The sequence below is a fragment of the Schistocerca americana genome, chromosome 9 (assembly GCF_021461395.2).
Source record: "Schistocerca americana isolate TAMUIC-IGC-003095 chromosome 9, iqSchAmer2.1, whole genome shotgun sequence".
NCBI lineage: Eukaryota > Metazoa > Arthropoda > Insecta > Orthoptera > Acrididae > Schistocerca > Schistocerca americana.
Window position 1 is genome coordinate 189,226,439 of NC_060127.1, and position 16,651 is coordinate 189,243,089.

The window sequence follows — 16,651 nt, forward strand, 5'->3', positions numbered from 1 at the left end:
TTAAGTACAAGAGGACTGACACTCTACTTTCTATGATTTGAACCTCTCCTGTGAGTAAAGTTTTAGATTGCGATGCTTCACTTCAGGTTCCTTGGTCCTTCTTATTGACGATGTAACACAGAAATTGCATCCGAATTTAATACAATAGTCAGAATGCCGACTTAAGTACAAGAGGACTTACACTCTAACTTTCTATGATTTGATCCTCTCCTGCGTGTTGAGTTTTAGATTCCGATGCTTCACTTCAGGTTTACTGTATATCTTGGACCTTCTTATTGATGATGAAAGACAGTAATTGCATCCAAATTTAATACAAAAGGCACAATGCCGATTTATGTACAAGGGGACTAAAACTTTAACATTCTTTGATTTGAACCTCTCCTGTGAGTTGAGTTTTAGATTCGGATGCGTCACTTCACGTTTACTGTATACCTTGGACCATCTTGTTGACGATGAAACACAGAAGTTGCATCCGAATTTAATCCAAAAAGCACAATGCCGACTTAAGTAAAAGAGGACTGACACTCTAACTTTCAATGATTTAAACCTCTCCTGTGAGTCCAGTTTTAGATTCCGATGCTGCACTTCAGGTTTACTGTATACCTTGGACCTTCTTATTGACGATGAAGCACAGAAATTGCATCCGAATTTTATACAAAAGGTACAATGCCGCCTTAAGTACCAAAGGACTGACACTCTAACTTTCTATGATTTAATCTCTCCTGTGAGTTGAGTCTTAGATTCCGATGCTTCACTTCATGTTTACTGTACACCTTGGACCTTCTTATTCACGATGAAACACAGAGATTGCATCTGAATTTAATACAAAAGGCACAATGCCAACTTAAGTACAAGAGGAATGAGACTATAACCTTCTATGATTTGAACCTCTCCTGTGAGTCCAGTTTTAGATTCCGATGCTTCACTTCAGGTTTACTGTATCCCTTGGACATTCTTATTGACGATGAAACACAGAAATTGCATCCGAATTCAGTACAAAAGGCACAATGCCGACTTAAGTACAAGAGGACTGACACTCTAACTTTCTATGATTTAACCTCTCCTGTGAGTTGAGTCTTGGATTCCGATGCTTCACTTCAGGTTTACTGCATATCTTGGACCTTCTTACTGATGATGAAACACAGTAATTGCATCCGAATTTAATACAAAAGGCACAATGCCGATTTATATACAAGAGGACTTATACTTTAACATTCTATGATTTGGATCTCTCCTGTGAGTTGAGTTTTAGATTCGGATGCGTCACTTCACGTTAACTGTATACCTTGGACCTTCTTATTGACGATGAAACACAGAAGTTGCATCCGAATTTAATACAAAAGGCACAATGCCGACTTAAGTACAAGAGGACTGACACTCTAACTTTCTATGATTTAAACCTCTCCTGTGAGTCCAGTTTTAGATTCCGATGCTGCACTTCAGGTTTACTGTATAACTTGGACCTTCTTATTGACGATGAAGCACAGAAATTGCATCCGAAATTTATACAAATGGTACAGTGCCGACTTAAGTACAAGAGGACTGACACTCTAACTTTCTATGATTTAAGCTCTCCTGTGGGTTGAGTCTTAGATTCCGATGCTTCACTTCGTGTTTACTGTACACCTTGGACCTTCTTATTGACGATGAAACACAGAAATTGCATCTGAATTTAATACAAAAGGCACAATGCCAACTTAAGTACAAGAGGAATGACACTATAACCTTCTATGATTTGAACCTCTCCTGTGAGTCCAGTTTTAGATTCCGATGCTTCACTTCAGGTTTACTGTATCCCTTGGACATTCTTATTGACGGTGAAACACAGAAATTGCATCCGAATTCAGTACAAAAGGCACAATGCCGACTTAAGTACAAGAGGACTGATACTCTAACTTTCTATCATTTAAACCTCTCCTGTGAGTACACTTTTAGATTCCGATGCTTTACTTCAGGTTAACTGTATACCTTGGACCTTCTTATTGACGATGAAACACAGAAATTGCATCTGAATGTAATACAAAAGGCACAATGCCGACTTAAGTACAGGAGGAATGACACTCTAACTTTCTATGATTTGAACCTCACCTGTGAGTCCAGTTTTAGAGTCCGATGCTTCACTTCAGGATTACTGTAGACGTTGGACCTTCTTATTGACGATGAAACACAGAAATTGCATCCGAAATTAATACAAAAGCACAATGCCGACTTAAGTACAAGAGGACTGACACTCTAACTTTCTATGATTTGAACCTCTCCTGTGAGTCAAGTTTTGGATTCCGATGCTGCACTTCAGGTTTACTGTATCCCTTGGACCTTCTTATTGACGATGAAACACTGAAATTGCATCCGAATTTAATACAAAAGGCACAATGCCGACTTAAGTACAAGAAGACTGACACTCTAACTTTCTATGATTTGAACCTCTCCTGTGAGTCCAGTTTTAGATTCCGATGCTTTACTTCAGGTTTGCTGTAACCCTTGGACCATCTTATTGACGATGAAACACAGAAATTGCATCCGAATTTAACACAAAAGGCACAATGCCGATTAATTACAAGAGGACTGACACTCTAACTTTCTATGATTTGATCCTCTCCTGTGAGTCCAGTTTCAGATTCCGATGCTTTACTTCAGTTTTACTGTATCCCTTGGACCTTCATATTGACGATGAAACACAGAAATCGCATCCGAATTTAATACAAAAGGCACAATGCCGACTTCAGTACAAGAGGATAGACACTCTAACTTTCTATGTTTTGCACCTGTCCTGTGAGTCCAGTTTTAGATTCCGATGCTTCACTTCAGGTTTACTGTTTCCCTTGGTACTTCTTTTTGACGATGAAACACAGAAATTGCATCCGAATTTAATACAAAAGGCAGAATGCCGACTTAAGTACAAGCGGACTGACACTCTAACTTTCTATGATTTAAACCTCTCCAGTGAGTCCAGTTTTAGATTCCGATGCTGCACTTCAGGTTTACTGTATACCTTGGACCTTCTTATTGACGATGAAACACAGAAATTGCATCCGAATTTAATACAAAAGGCACAATGCCGACTTAAGTACAAGAGTACGGACACTCTAACTTTCTATGATTTAAACCTCTCCTGTGAATCCAGTTTTAGATTCCGATGCTGCACTTCAGGTTTACTGTATACATTGGACCTTCTTATTGACGATGAAGCACAGAAATTGCATCCGAATTTAATACAAAAGGTACAATGCCGACTTAAGTACAAGAGGACTAACACTCTAACTTTCTATGATTTAACCTCTCCTGTGAGTTGGGTCTTAGAATCCGATTCTTCATTTCATGTTTACTGTACACCTTGGACCTTCTTATTGACGATGAAACACAGAAATTGCATCTGAATTTAATACAAAAGGCACAATGCAGACTTAAGTACAAGAAGACTGACACTCTAACTTTCTATGATTTCAACCTCTCCTGTGAGTCCAGTTTTAGATTCCGATGAATAACTTCAGGTTTACTGTATCCCTTGGACATTCTTATTGACGATGAAACACAGAAATTGCATCCGAATTCAGTACAAAAGGCACAATGCCGATTTAAGTACAAGAGGACTGACACTCTAACTTTCTATGATTTGAACCTCTCCTGTGAGTGAAGTTTTAGATTCCGATGCTGCACTTCAGGTTTACTGTATCCCTTGGACCTTCTTATTGACGATGAAACACTGAAATTGCATCCGAATTTAATACAAAAGGCACAATGCCGACTTAAGTACAAGAAGACTGACACTCTAACCTTCTATGATTTGAACCTCTCCTGTGAGTCCAGTTTTAGATTCCGATGTTTCACTTCAGGTTTTCTGTAACCCTTGGACCATCTTATTGACGATGAAACACAGAAATTGCAATTGAATTTAACACAAAAGGCACAATGCCGACTTAATTACAAGAGGACTGACTCACTAACTTTCTATGATTTGAACCGCTCCTGTGAGTCCAGTTTCAGATTCCGATGCTTCACTTCAATTTTATTGTATCCCTTGGACCTTCATATTGACGATGAAACACAGAAATCGCATCCGAATTTAATACAAAAGGCACAGTGCCGACTTCAGTACAAGAGGATAGACACTCTAACTTTCTATGATTTGCACCTCTCCTGTGAGTCCAGTTTTAGATTCCGATGCTTCACTTCAGGTTTACTGTTTCCCTTGGTACTTCTTTTTGACGATGAAACACAGAAATTGCATCCGAATTTAATACAAAAGGCACAATGCCGACTTAAGTACAAGAGGGCTGACATTCTAAGTTTCTATTATTTGAACCTCTCCTGTGAGTTAGGTTTTAGATTCCGATGCTTCACTTCAGGTTTACTTTATGCCTTGGACGTTCTTATTGACGATGAAACACAGAAATTGCATCCGAATTTAATACAAAAGGCACAATGCCGACTTAAGTACAAAAGGGCTGACATTCAAAGTTTCTATGATTTGAACCTCTCCTGTGAGTCCAGTTTTAGATTCCGATGCTTCGCTTCAAGTTTACTGTATCCCTTGGACTTTCTTATTGACGATGAAACACAGAAATTGCATCCGAATTTAATACAAAATGCACACTGCCGACATAAGTACATGAGGACTGACACTCTAACTTTCTATGATTTGAACTTCTCCTGTGAGTTGAGTTTTAGATTCCGATGCTTCACTTCAGGTTTACTGTATACCATGGACCTTCTTATTGACGATGAAACACAGAAATTGCATCGGAATTTAATACAAAAGGCAGAATGCCGACTTAAGTACAAGAGGACTGACACTCTAACTTTCTATGATTGGAACCTCTCCTGTGAGTCCAGTTTTAGATTCCGATTCTTCACTTCAGGTTTACTGTATCCCTTGGTACTTCTTTTTGACGATGAAACACAGAAATTGCATCCGAATTTAATACAAAAGGCACAATGCCGACTTAAGTACAAGAGGTCTAACACTCTACTTTCTATGATTTGAACCTCTCCTGTGAGTAAAGTTTTAGATTGCGATGCTTCACTTCAGGTTCCTTGGTCCTTCTTATTGACGATGTAACACAGAAATTGCATCCGAATTTAATACAAAAGGCAGAATGCCGACTTAAGTACAAGAGGACTGACACTCTAACTTTCTATGATTTGAACCTCTCCTGTGAGTGCAGTTTTAAATTCCGATGCTTCACTTCAGGATTACTGTAGACGTTGGACCTTCTTATTGACGATGAAACACAGAAATTGCATCCGAAATTAATACAAAAGCACAATGCCGACTTAAGTACAAGGGGACTGACACTCTAACTTTCTATGATTTGAACCTCTCCTGTGAGTCAAGTTTTGGATTCCGATGCTGCACTTCAGGTTTATTGTATCCCTTGGACCTTCTTATTGACGATGAAACACTGAAATTGCATCCGAATTTAATACAAAAGGCACAATGCCGACTTAAGTACAAGAAGACTGACACTCTAACTTTCTATGATTTGAACCTCTCCTGTGAGTCCAGTTTTAGATTCCGATGCTTCACTTCAGGTTTGCTGTAACCCTTGGACCATCTTATTGACGATGAAACACAGAAATTGCATCCGAATTTAACACAAAAGGCACAATGCCGACTTAATTACAAGAGGACTGACACTCTAACTTTCTATGATTTGAACCTCTCCTGTGAGTCCAGTTTCAGATTCCGATGCTTTACTTCAATTTTACTGTATCCCTTGGACCTTCATATTGACGATGAAACACAGAAATCGCATCCGAATTTAATACAAAAGGCACAATGCCGACTTCAGTACAAGAGGATAGACACTCTAACTTTCTATGTTTTGCACCTGTCCTGTGAGTCCAGTTTTAGATTCCGATGCTTCACTTCAGGTTTACTGTTTCCCTTGGTACTTCTTTTTGACGATGAAACACAGAAATTGCATCCGAATTTAATACAAAAGGCAGAATGCCGACTTAAGTACAAGCGGACTGACACTATAACTTTCTATGATTTAAACCTCTCCAGTGAGTCCAGTTTTAGATTCCGATGCTGCACTTCAGGTTTACTGTATACCTTGGACCTTCTTATTGACGATGAAACACAGAAATTGCATCCGAATTTAATACAAAAGGCACAATGCCGACTTAAGTACAAGAGTACGGACACTCTAACTTTCTATGATTTGAACCTCTCCTGTGAGTGAAGTTTTAGATTCCGATGCTGCACTTCAGGTTTACTGTATCCCTTGGACCTTCTTATTGACGATGAAACACTGAAATTGCATCCGAATTTAATACAAAAGGCACAATGCCGACTTAAGTACAAGAAGACTGACACTCTAACCTTCTATGATTTGAACCTCTCCTGTGAGTCCAGTTTTAGATTCCGATGCTTCACTTCAGGTTTTCTGTAACCCTTGGACCATCTTATTGACGATGAAACACAGAAATTGCAATTGAATTTAACACAAAAGGCACAATGCCGACTTAATTACAAGAGGACTGACTCACTAACTTTCTATGATTTGAACCGCTCCTGTGAGTCCAGTTTCAGATTCCGATGCTTCACTTCAATTTTATTGTATCCCTTGGACCTTCATATTGACGATGAAACACAGAAATCGCATCCGAATTTAATACAAAAGGCACAGTGCCGACTTCAGTACAAGAGGATAGACACTCTAACTTTCTATGATTTGCACCTCCCCTGTGAGTCCAGTTTTAGATTCCGATGCTTCACTTCAGGTTTACTGTTTCCCTTGGTACTTCTTTTTGACGATGAAACACAGAAATTGCATCCGAATTTAATACAAAAGGCACAATGCCGACTTAAGTATAAGAGGGCTGACATTCTAAGTTTCTATTATTTGAACCTCTCCTGTGAGTTAGGTTTTAGATTCCGATGCTTCACTTCAGGTTTACTTTATGCCTTGGACGTTCTTATTGACGATGAAACACAGAAATTGCATCCGAATTTAATACAAAAGGCACAATGCCGACTTAAGTACAAAAGGGCTGACATTCTAAGTTTCTATGATTTGAACCTCTCCTGTGAGTCCAGTTTTAGATTCCGATGCTTCGCTTCAAGTTTACTGTATCCCTTGGACTTTCTTATTGACGATGAAACACAGAAATTGCATCCGAATTTAATACAAAATGCACACTGCCGACATAAGTACATGAGGACTGACACTCTAACTTTCTATGATTTGAACTTCTCCTGTGAGTTGAGTTTTAGATTCCGATGCTTCACTTCAGGTTTACTGTATACCATGGACCTTCTTATTGACGATGAAACACAGAAATTGCATCGGAATTTAATACAAAAGGCAGAATGCCGACTTAAGTACAAGAGGACTGACACTCTAACTTTCTATGATCTGAACCTCTCCTGTGAGTCCAGTTTTAGATTCCGATTCTTCACTTCAGGTTTACTGTATCCCTTGGTACTTCTTTTTGACGATGAAACACAGAAATTGCATCCGAATTTAATACAAAAGGCACAATGCCGACTTAAGTACAAGAGGTCTAACACTCTACTTTCTATGATTTGAACCTCTCCTGTGAGTAAAGTTTTAGATTGCGATGCTTCACTTCAGGTTCCTTGGTCCTTCTTATTGACGATGTAACACAGAAATTGCATCCGAATTTAATACAAAAGGCAGAATGCCGACTTAAGTACAAGAGGACTGACACTCTAACTTTCTATGATTTAAACCTCTCCAGTGAGTCCCGTTTTAGATTCCGATGCTACACCTCAGGTTTACTGTATACCTTGGACCTTATTATTGACGATGAAACACAGAAATTGCATCCGAATTTAATACAAAAGGCACAATGCCGACTTAAGTACAAGAGTACGGTTAATCTAACTTTCTATGATTTAACCTCTCCTGTGAGTTGGGTCTTAGATTCCGATGCTTCATTTCATGTTTACTGTACACCTTGGACCTTCTTATTGACGATGAAACACAGAAATTGCATCTGAATTTAATACGAAAGGCACAATGCCAACTTAAGTACAAGAGGAATGACACTATAACCTTCTATGATTTGAACCTCTCCTGTGAGTCCAGTTTTAGATTCCGATGCTTTACTTCAGGTTTACTGTATCCCTTGGACATTCTTATTGACGATGAAACACAGAAATTGCATCCGAATTCAGTACAAAAGGCACAATGCCGACTTAAGTACAAGAGGACTGACACTCTAACTTTCTATGATTTAAACCTCTCCTGTGAGCACAGTTTTAGATTCCGATGCTTTACTTCAGGTTTACTGTATACCTTGGACCTTCTTATTGACGATGAAACACAGAGATTGCATCTGAATTTAATACAAAAGGCACAATGCCGACTTAAGTACAGGAGGAATGACACTCTAACTTTCTATGATTTGAACCTCACCTGTGAGTCCAGTTTTAGAGTCCGATGCATCACTTCAGGATTACCGTAGACGTTGGACCTTCTTATTGACGATGAAACACAGAAATCGCATCCGAATTTAGTACAAAACGCACAATGCCGACTTAAGTACAAGAGGACTGAAACTCTAACTCTCTATGATTTGAACCTCTCCTGTGATCCACTTTTAGATTTTGATGCTTCACTTTTGGTTTACTGTATACCTGGGACCATCTTATTGACGATGAAACACAGAAATTGCTTCCATATTTAATATAAAAGGCACAATGCCGACTTAAGTACAAGAGGACTAACACACTAACTTACTATGATTTGAACCTCTCCTGTGAGTCCAGTTTTACATACTGATGCTTCACTTCAGGTTTACTGTATCCCTTGGACCTTCTTATTGACGATGAAACACAGAAATTGCATCTGAATTTAATACAAAAGTCACAATGCCGAATTAAGTACAAGAGGACTGACACTTTAACTTTCTATGATTTGAACCTCTCCTGTGAGTCAAGTTTTAGATTCTGATGCTGCACTTCAGGTTTACTGTAACCCTTGGACCATCTTATTGACGATGAAACACAGAAATTGCATCCGAATTTAATACAAAAGGCAAAATGCCGACTTAAATACAAGAGGACTGACACTCTAACTTTCTATGATTTGAATCTCTCCTGTGAGTCCAGTTTCAGATTCCGATGATTCACTTCAGGTTTACTGTATCCCTTGGACCTTCATATTGACGATGAAACACAGAAATCGCATCCGAATCTAATACAAAAGGCACAATGCCGACTTCAGTACAAGAGGATAAACACTCTAACTTTCTATGATTTGAACCTCTCCTGTGAGTCCAGTTTTAGTTTCCGATGCTTCACTTCAGGCTTACTGTTTCCCTTGGTACTTCTTTTTGACGATGAAACACAGAAATTGCATCCGAATTTAATACAAAAGGCACAATGCCGACTTAAGTACAAGAGGACTGACACTCTAACTTTCAATGATTAGAACCTCTCCTGTGAGTCCAGTTTTAGATTCCGATGCTTCGCATCAGGTTTACTGTATCCCTTGGACTTTCTTATTGACGATGAAACACCGAAATTGCATCTGAATTTAATACAAAAGGCACAATGCCGACTTAAGTACAAGAGGGCTGACACTCTAAGTTTCTATGATTTGAACCTCTCCTGTGAGTTAAGTTTTAGATTCCGATGCTTCACTTCAGGTTTACTTTATGCCTTGGACGTTCTTATTGATGATGAAACACAGAAATTGCATCCGAATTTAATACAAAGGCACAATGCCGACTTAAGTACAAGAGGACTGACACTCTAACCTTCTATTATTTAACCACTCCTGTGAGTCCAGTCTTAGATTCCGATGCTTCACATCAGGTTTACTGTATACCTTGGACCTTCTTGTTGACGATGAAACACAGAAATTGCATCCGAAATTAATACAAAAGGCACAAGGCCGACTTAAGTACAAGAGAACGGACACTCGAACTTTCTATGATTTGAACCTCTCTTGTGAGTTGAGTTTTAGATTCCGATGCTTCACTTCAGTTTTACTGTATACTTTGGACCTTCTTATTGATGATGAAACACAGAAATTGCATCCGAATTTAATACAAAATGCACAATGCCGACTTAAGTACAAGAGGACTGACACCCTAACTTTCTGTGATTTGAACTTCTCATGTGAGTTGAGTTTTAGATTCCGATGCTTCACTTCAGGTTTACTGTATACCATGGACCTTCTTATTGACGATGAAACACAGAAATTGCATCGTAATTTAATACAAAAGGCACAATGCCGACTTAAGTACAAGGGGCTAACACTGTAACTTTTTATGATTTGAACCTCTCCTGTGAGTCCAGTTTTAGATTCCGATGCTTCACTTCATGTTTACTGTACACCTTGGACCTTCTTATTGACGATGAAACACAGAAATTGCATCTGAATTTAATACAAAAGGCACAATGCCAACTTAAGTACAAGAGGAATGACACTATAACCTTCTATGATTTGAACCTCTCCTGTGAGTCCAGTTTTAGATTCCGATGCTTCACTTCATGTTTGCTGTAACCCTTGGACCATCTTATTGACGATGAAACACAGAAATTGCATCCGAATTTAATACAAAAGGCACAATGCCAACTTAAATACAAGAGGACTGACACTCTACTTTCTATGATTGGACCTCTCCTGTGAGTAAAGTTTTAGATTGCGATGCTTCACTTCAGGTTCCTTGGTCCTTATTATTGACGATGAAACACAGAAATTGCATCCGAATTTAATACAAAAGGCAGAATGCCGACTTAAGTACAGGAGGACTGACACTCTAACTTTCTAAGATTTAAACCTCTCCTGTGAGTCCAGTTTTAAATTCCGATGCTTCACATCAGGTTTACTGTATACCTTGGACCTTCTTATTGACGTTGAAACACAGAAATTGCATCCGAATTTAATACAAAAGGCACAATGCCGACTTAAGTACAAGAGAACGGACACTCGAACTTTCTACGATTTGAACCTCTCCTGTGAGTTGAGTTTTAGATTCCGATGCTTCACTTCAATTTTACTGTATACCTTGGACCTTCTTATTGATGATGAAACACAGAAATTGCATCCGAATTTAATACAAAATGCACAATGCCGACTTAAGTACAAGAGGACTGACTCTCCAACTTTCTGTGATTTGAACTTCTCCTGTGAGTTGAGTTTTAGATTCTGATGCTTCACTTCAGGTTTACTGTATACCATGGACCTTCTTATTGAAGATGAAACATAGAAATTGCATCGGAATTTAATACAAAAGGCAGAATGCCGACTTAAGTACAAGAGGACTGACACTCTAACTTTCTAAGATTTAAACCTCTCCTGTGAGTCCAGTTTTAAATTCCGATGCTTCACATCAGGTTTACTGTATACCTTAGACCTTCTTATTGACAATGAAACACAGAAATTGCATCCGAATTTAATACAAAAGGCACAATGCCGACTTAAGTACAAGAGAACGGACACTCGAACTTTCTATGATTTGAACCTCTCCTGTGAGTTGAATTTTAGATTCCGATGCTTCACTTCAATTTTACTGTATACCTTGGACCTTCTTATTGATGATGAAACACAGAAATTGCATCCGAATTTAATACAAAATGCACAATGCCGACTTAAGTACAAGCGGACTGACACTGTAACCTTTTATGATTTAAACCTCTCCTGTGAGTCCAGTTTTAGATTCCGATGCTTCACTTCATGTTTACTGTACACCTTGGACCTTCTTATTGACGATGAAACACAGAAATTGCATCTGAATTTAATACAAAAGGCACAATGCCAACTTAAGTACAAGAGGAATGACGCTATAACCTTCTATGATTTGAACCTCTCCTGTGAGTCCAGTTTTAAATTCCGAGGCCTCACTTTAGGTTTGCTGTAACCCTTGGACAATCTCATTGACGATGAAACACATAAATTGCATCTGAATTTAATACAAAAGGCACAATGCCGACATAAATACAAGAGGACTTACACTCTAAGTTTCTATGATTTGAACCTCTCCTGTGAGTTAAGTTTTAGATTCCGATGCTTCACTTCAGGTTTACTTTATGCCTTGGACGTTCTTATTGACGATGAAACACAGAAATTGCATCCGAATTTAATACAAAGGCACAATGCCGACTTAAGTACAAGAGGACTGACACTCTAACCTTCTATTATTTAACCACTCCTGTGAGTCCAGTCTTAGATTCCGATGCTTCACATCAGGTTTTCTGTATACCTTGGACCTTCTTGTTGACGATGAAACACAGAAATTGCATCCGAATTTAATACAAAAGGCACAAGGCCGACTTAAGTACAAGAGAACGGACACTCGAACTTTCTATGATTTGAACCTCTCTTGTGAGTTGAGTTTTAGATTCCGATGCTTCACTTCAGTTTTACTGTATACTTTGGACCTTCTTATTGATGATGAAACACAGAAATTGCATCCGAATTTAATACAAAATGCACAATGCCGACTTAAGTACAAGAGGACTGACACCCTAACTTTCTGTGATTTGAACTTCTCATGTGAGTTGAGTTTTAGATTCCGATGCTTCACTTCAGGTTTACTGTATACCATGGACCTTCTTATTGACGATGAAACACAGAAATTGCATCGGAATTTAATACAAAAGGCACAATGCCGACTTAAGTACAAGGGGCTAACACTGTAACTTTTTATGATTTGAACCTCTCCTGTGAGTCCAGTTTTAGATTCCGATGCTTCACTTCATGTTTACTGTACACCTTGGACCTTCTTATTGACGATGAAACACAGAAATTGCATCTGAATTTAATACAAAAGGCACAATGCCAACTTAAGTACAAGAGGAATGACACTATAACCTTCTATGATTTGAACCTCTCCTGTGAGTCCAGTTTTAGATTCCGATGCTTCACTTCATGTTTGCTGTAACCCTTGGACCATCTTATTGACGATGAAACACAGAAATTGCATCCGAATTTAATACAAAAGGCACAATGCCAACTTAAATACAAGAGGACTGACACTCTACTTTCTATGATTGGACCTCTCCTGTGAGTAAAGTTTTAGATTGCGATGCTTCACTTCAGGTTCCTTGGTCCTTATTATTGACGATGAAACACAGAAATTGCATCCGAATTTAATACAAAAGGCAGAATGAGGACTTAAGTACAGGAGGACTGACACTCTAACTTTCTAAGATTTAAACCTCTCCTGTGAGTCCAGTTTTAAATTCCGATGCTTCACATCAGGTTTACTGTATACCTTGGACCTTCTTATTGACGTTGAAACACAGAAATTGCATCCGAATTTAATACAAAAGGCACAATGCCGACTTAAGTACAAGAGAACGGACACTCGAACTTTCTACGATTTGAACCTCTCCTGTGAGTTGAGTTTTAGATTCCGATGCTTCACTTCAATTTTACTGTATACCTTGGACCTTCTTATTGATGATGAAACACAGAAATTGCATCCGAATTTAATACAAAATGCACAATGCCTGCTTAAGTACAAGAGGACTGACACTCCAACTTTCTGTGATTTGAACTTCTCCTGTGAGTTGAGTTTTAGATTCTGATGCTTCACTTCAGGTTTACTGTATACCATGGACCTTCTTATTGAAGATGAAACATAGAAATTGCATCGGAATTTAATACAAAAGGCAGAATGCCGACTTAAGTACAAGAGGACTGACACTCTAACTTTCTAAGATTTAAACCTCTCCTGTGAGTCCAGTTTTAAATTCCGATGCTTCACATCAGGTTTACTGTATACCTTAGACCTTCTTATTGACAATGAAACACAGAAATTGCATCCGAATTTAATACAAAAGGCACAATGCCGACTTAAGTACAAGAGAACGGACACTCGAACTTTCTATGATTTGAACCTCTCCTGTGAGTTGAATTTTAGATTCCGATGCTTCACTTCAATTTTACTGTATACCTTGGACCTTCTTATTGATGATGAAACACAGAAATTGCATCCGAATTTAATACAAAATGCACAATGCCGACTTAAGTACAAGCGGACTGACACTGTAACCTTTTATGATTTAAACCTCTCCTGTGAGTCCAGTTTTAGATTCCGATGCTTCACTTCATGTTTACTGTACACCTTGGACCTTCTTAATGACGATGAAACACAGAAATTGCATCTGAATTTAATACAAAAGGCACAATGCCAACTTAAGTACAAGAGGAATGACGCTATAACCTTCTATGATTTGAACCTCTCCTGTGAGTCCAGTTTTAAATTCCGAGGCCTCACTTTAGGTTTGCTGTAACCCTTGGACCATCTTATTGACGATGAAACACATAAATTGCATCTGAATTTAATACAAAAGGCACAATGCCGACATAAATACAAGAGGACTTACACTCTAACTTTCTATGATTTGAACCTCTCCTGTGAGTCCAGTTTCAGATTCCGATTCTTCAATTCAGGTTTACTGTATCCCTTGGACCTTCATATTGACGATGAAACACAGAAATCGCATCCGAATATAATACAAAAGGCACAATGCCGACTTCAGTACAAAAGGATAGACACTCTAACTTTCTATGATTTGAACCTCCCCTGTGATTCCAGTTTCAGTTTCCGATGCTTCACTTCAGGTTTACTGTTTCTCTTGGTACTTCTTTTTGACGATGAAACACAGAAATTGCATCCGAATTTAATACAAAAGGCACAATGCCGACATAAGTACAAGAGGACTGACACTCTAACTTTCAATGATTAGAACCTCTCCTGTGAGTCCAGTTTTAGATTCCGATGCTTCGCTTCAGGTTTACTGTATCCCTTGGACTTTCTTATTGACGATGAAACACCGAAATTGCATCTGAATTTAATACAAAAGGCACAATGCCGACTTAAGTACAAGAGGGCTGACACTCTAAGTTTCTATGATTTGAACCTCTCCTGTGAGTTAAGTTGTAGATTCCGATGCTTCACTTCAGGTTTACTTTATGCCTTGGACGTTCTTATTGACGATGAAACACAGAAATTGCATCCGAATTTAATACAAAGGCACAATGCCGACTTAAGTACAAGAGGACTGACACTCTAACCTTCTATTATTTAACCACTCCTGTGAGTCCAGTCTTAGATTCCGATGCTTCACATCAGGTTTACTGTATACCTTGGACCTTCTTATTGACGATGAAACACAGAAATTGCATCCGAATTTAATACAAAAGGCACAAGGCCGACTTAAGTACAAGAGAACGGACACTCGAACTTTCTATGATTTGAACCTCTCTTGTGAGTTGAGTTTTAGATTCCGATGCTTCACTTCAGTTTTACTGTATACCTTGGACCTTCTTATCGATGATGAAACACAGAAATTGCATCCGAATTTAATACAAAATGCACAATTCCGACTTAAGTACAAGAGGACTGACACCCTAACTTTCTGTGATTTGAATTTCTCCTGTGAGTTGAGTTTTAGATTCCGATGCTTCACTTCAGGTTTACTGTATACCATGGACCTTCTTATTGACGATGAAACACAGAAATTGCATCCGAATCTAATACAAAAGGCACAATGCCGACTTCAGTACAAGAGGATAAACACTCTAACTTTCTATGATTTGAACCTCTCCTGTGAGTTGAGTTTTAGAATTCGATGCTTCACTTCAATTTTACTGTATACCTTTGCCCTTCTTATTGATGATGAAACACAGAAATTGCATCCGAATTTAATACAAACTGCACAATGCCGACTTAAGTACAAGAGGACTGACACTCTAAGTTTCTATGATTTGAACTTCTCATGTGAGTTGAGTTTTAGATTCCGATGCTTCACTTCAGGTTTACTTTATGCCTTGGACGTTCTTATTGACGATGATACACAGAAATTGCATCCGAATTTAATACAAAAGGCACAATGCCGACTTAAGTACAAGAGGGCTGACACTCTAAGTATCTATGATTTGAACCTCTCCTGTGAGTTAAGTAATAGATTCCGATGCTTTACTTCAGATTTACTTTATGCCTTGGACGTTCTTATTGACGATGAAACACAGAAATTGCATCCGAATTTAATACAAAAGGCACAATGCCGACTTAAGTACAAGAGGACTGACACTCTACTTTCTATGATTGGACCTCTCCTGTGAGTAAAGTTTTAGATTGCGATGCTTCACTTCAGGTTCCTTGGTCCTTCTTATTGACGATGAAACACAGAAATTGCATCCGAATTTAATACAAAAGGCAGAATGCCGACTTAAGTAAAGAAGGACTGACACTCTAACTTTCTATGATTTAAACCTCTCCTGTGAGTCCAGTTTTAAATTCCGATGCTTCACATCAGGTTTACTGTATACCTTGGACCTTCTTATTGACGATGAAACACAGAAATTGCATCCGAATTTAATACAAAAGGCACAATGCCGACTTAAGTACAAGAGAACGGACACTCGAACTTTCTATGATTTGAACCTCTCCTCTGAGTCCAGTTTTAGATTCCGATGCTTCACTTGAGGTTTACTGTATCCCTTGGACAATCTTATTGACGATGAAACACTGAAATTGCATCCGAATTTAATAGAAAAGGCACAACGCCGAATTAAGTACAAGTGGACTGACACTCTAACTTTCTAAGATTTAAACCTCTCCTGTGAGTCCAGTTTTAAATTCCGATGCTTCACTTCAGGTTTACTGTATACCATGGACCTTCTTATTGATGATGAAACACAGAAATTGCATCCGA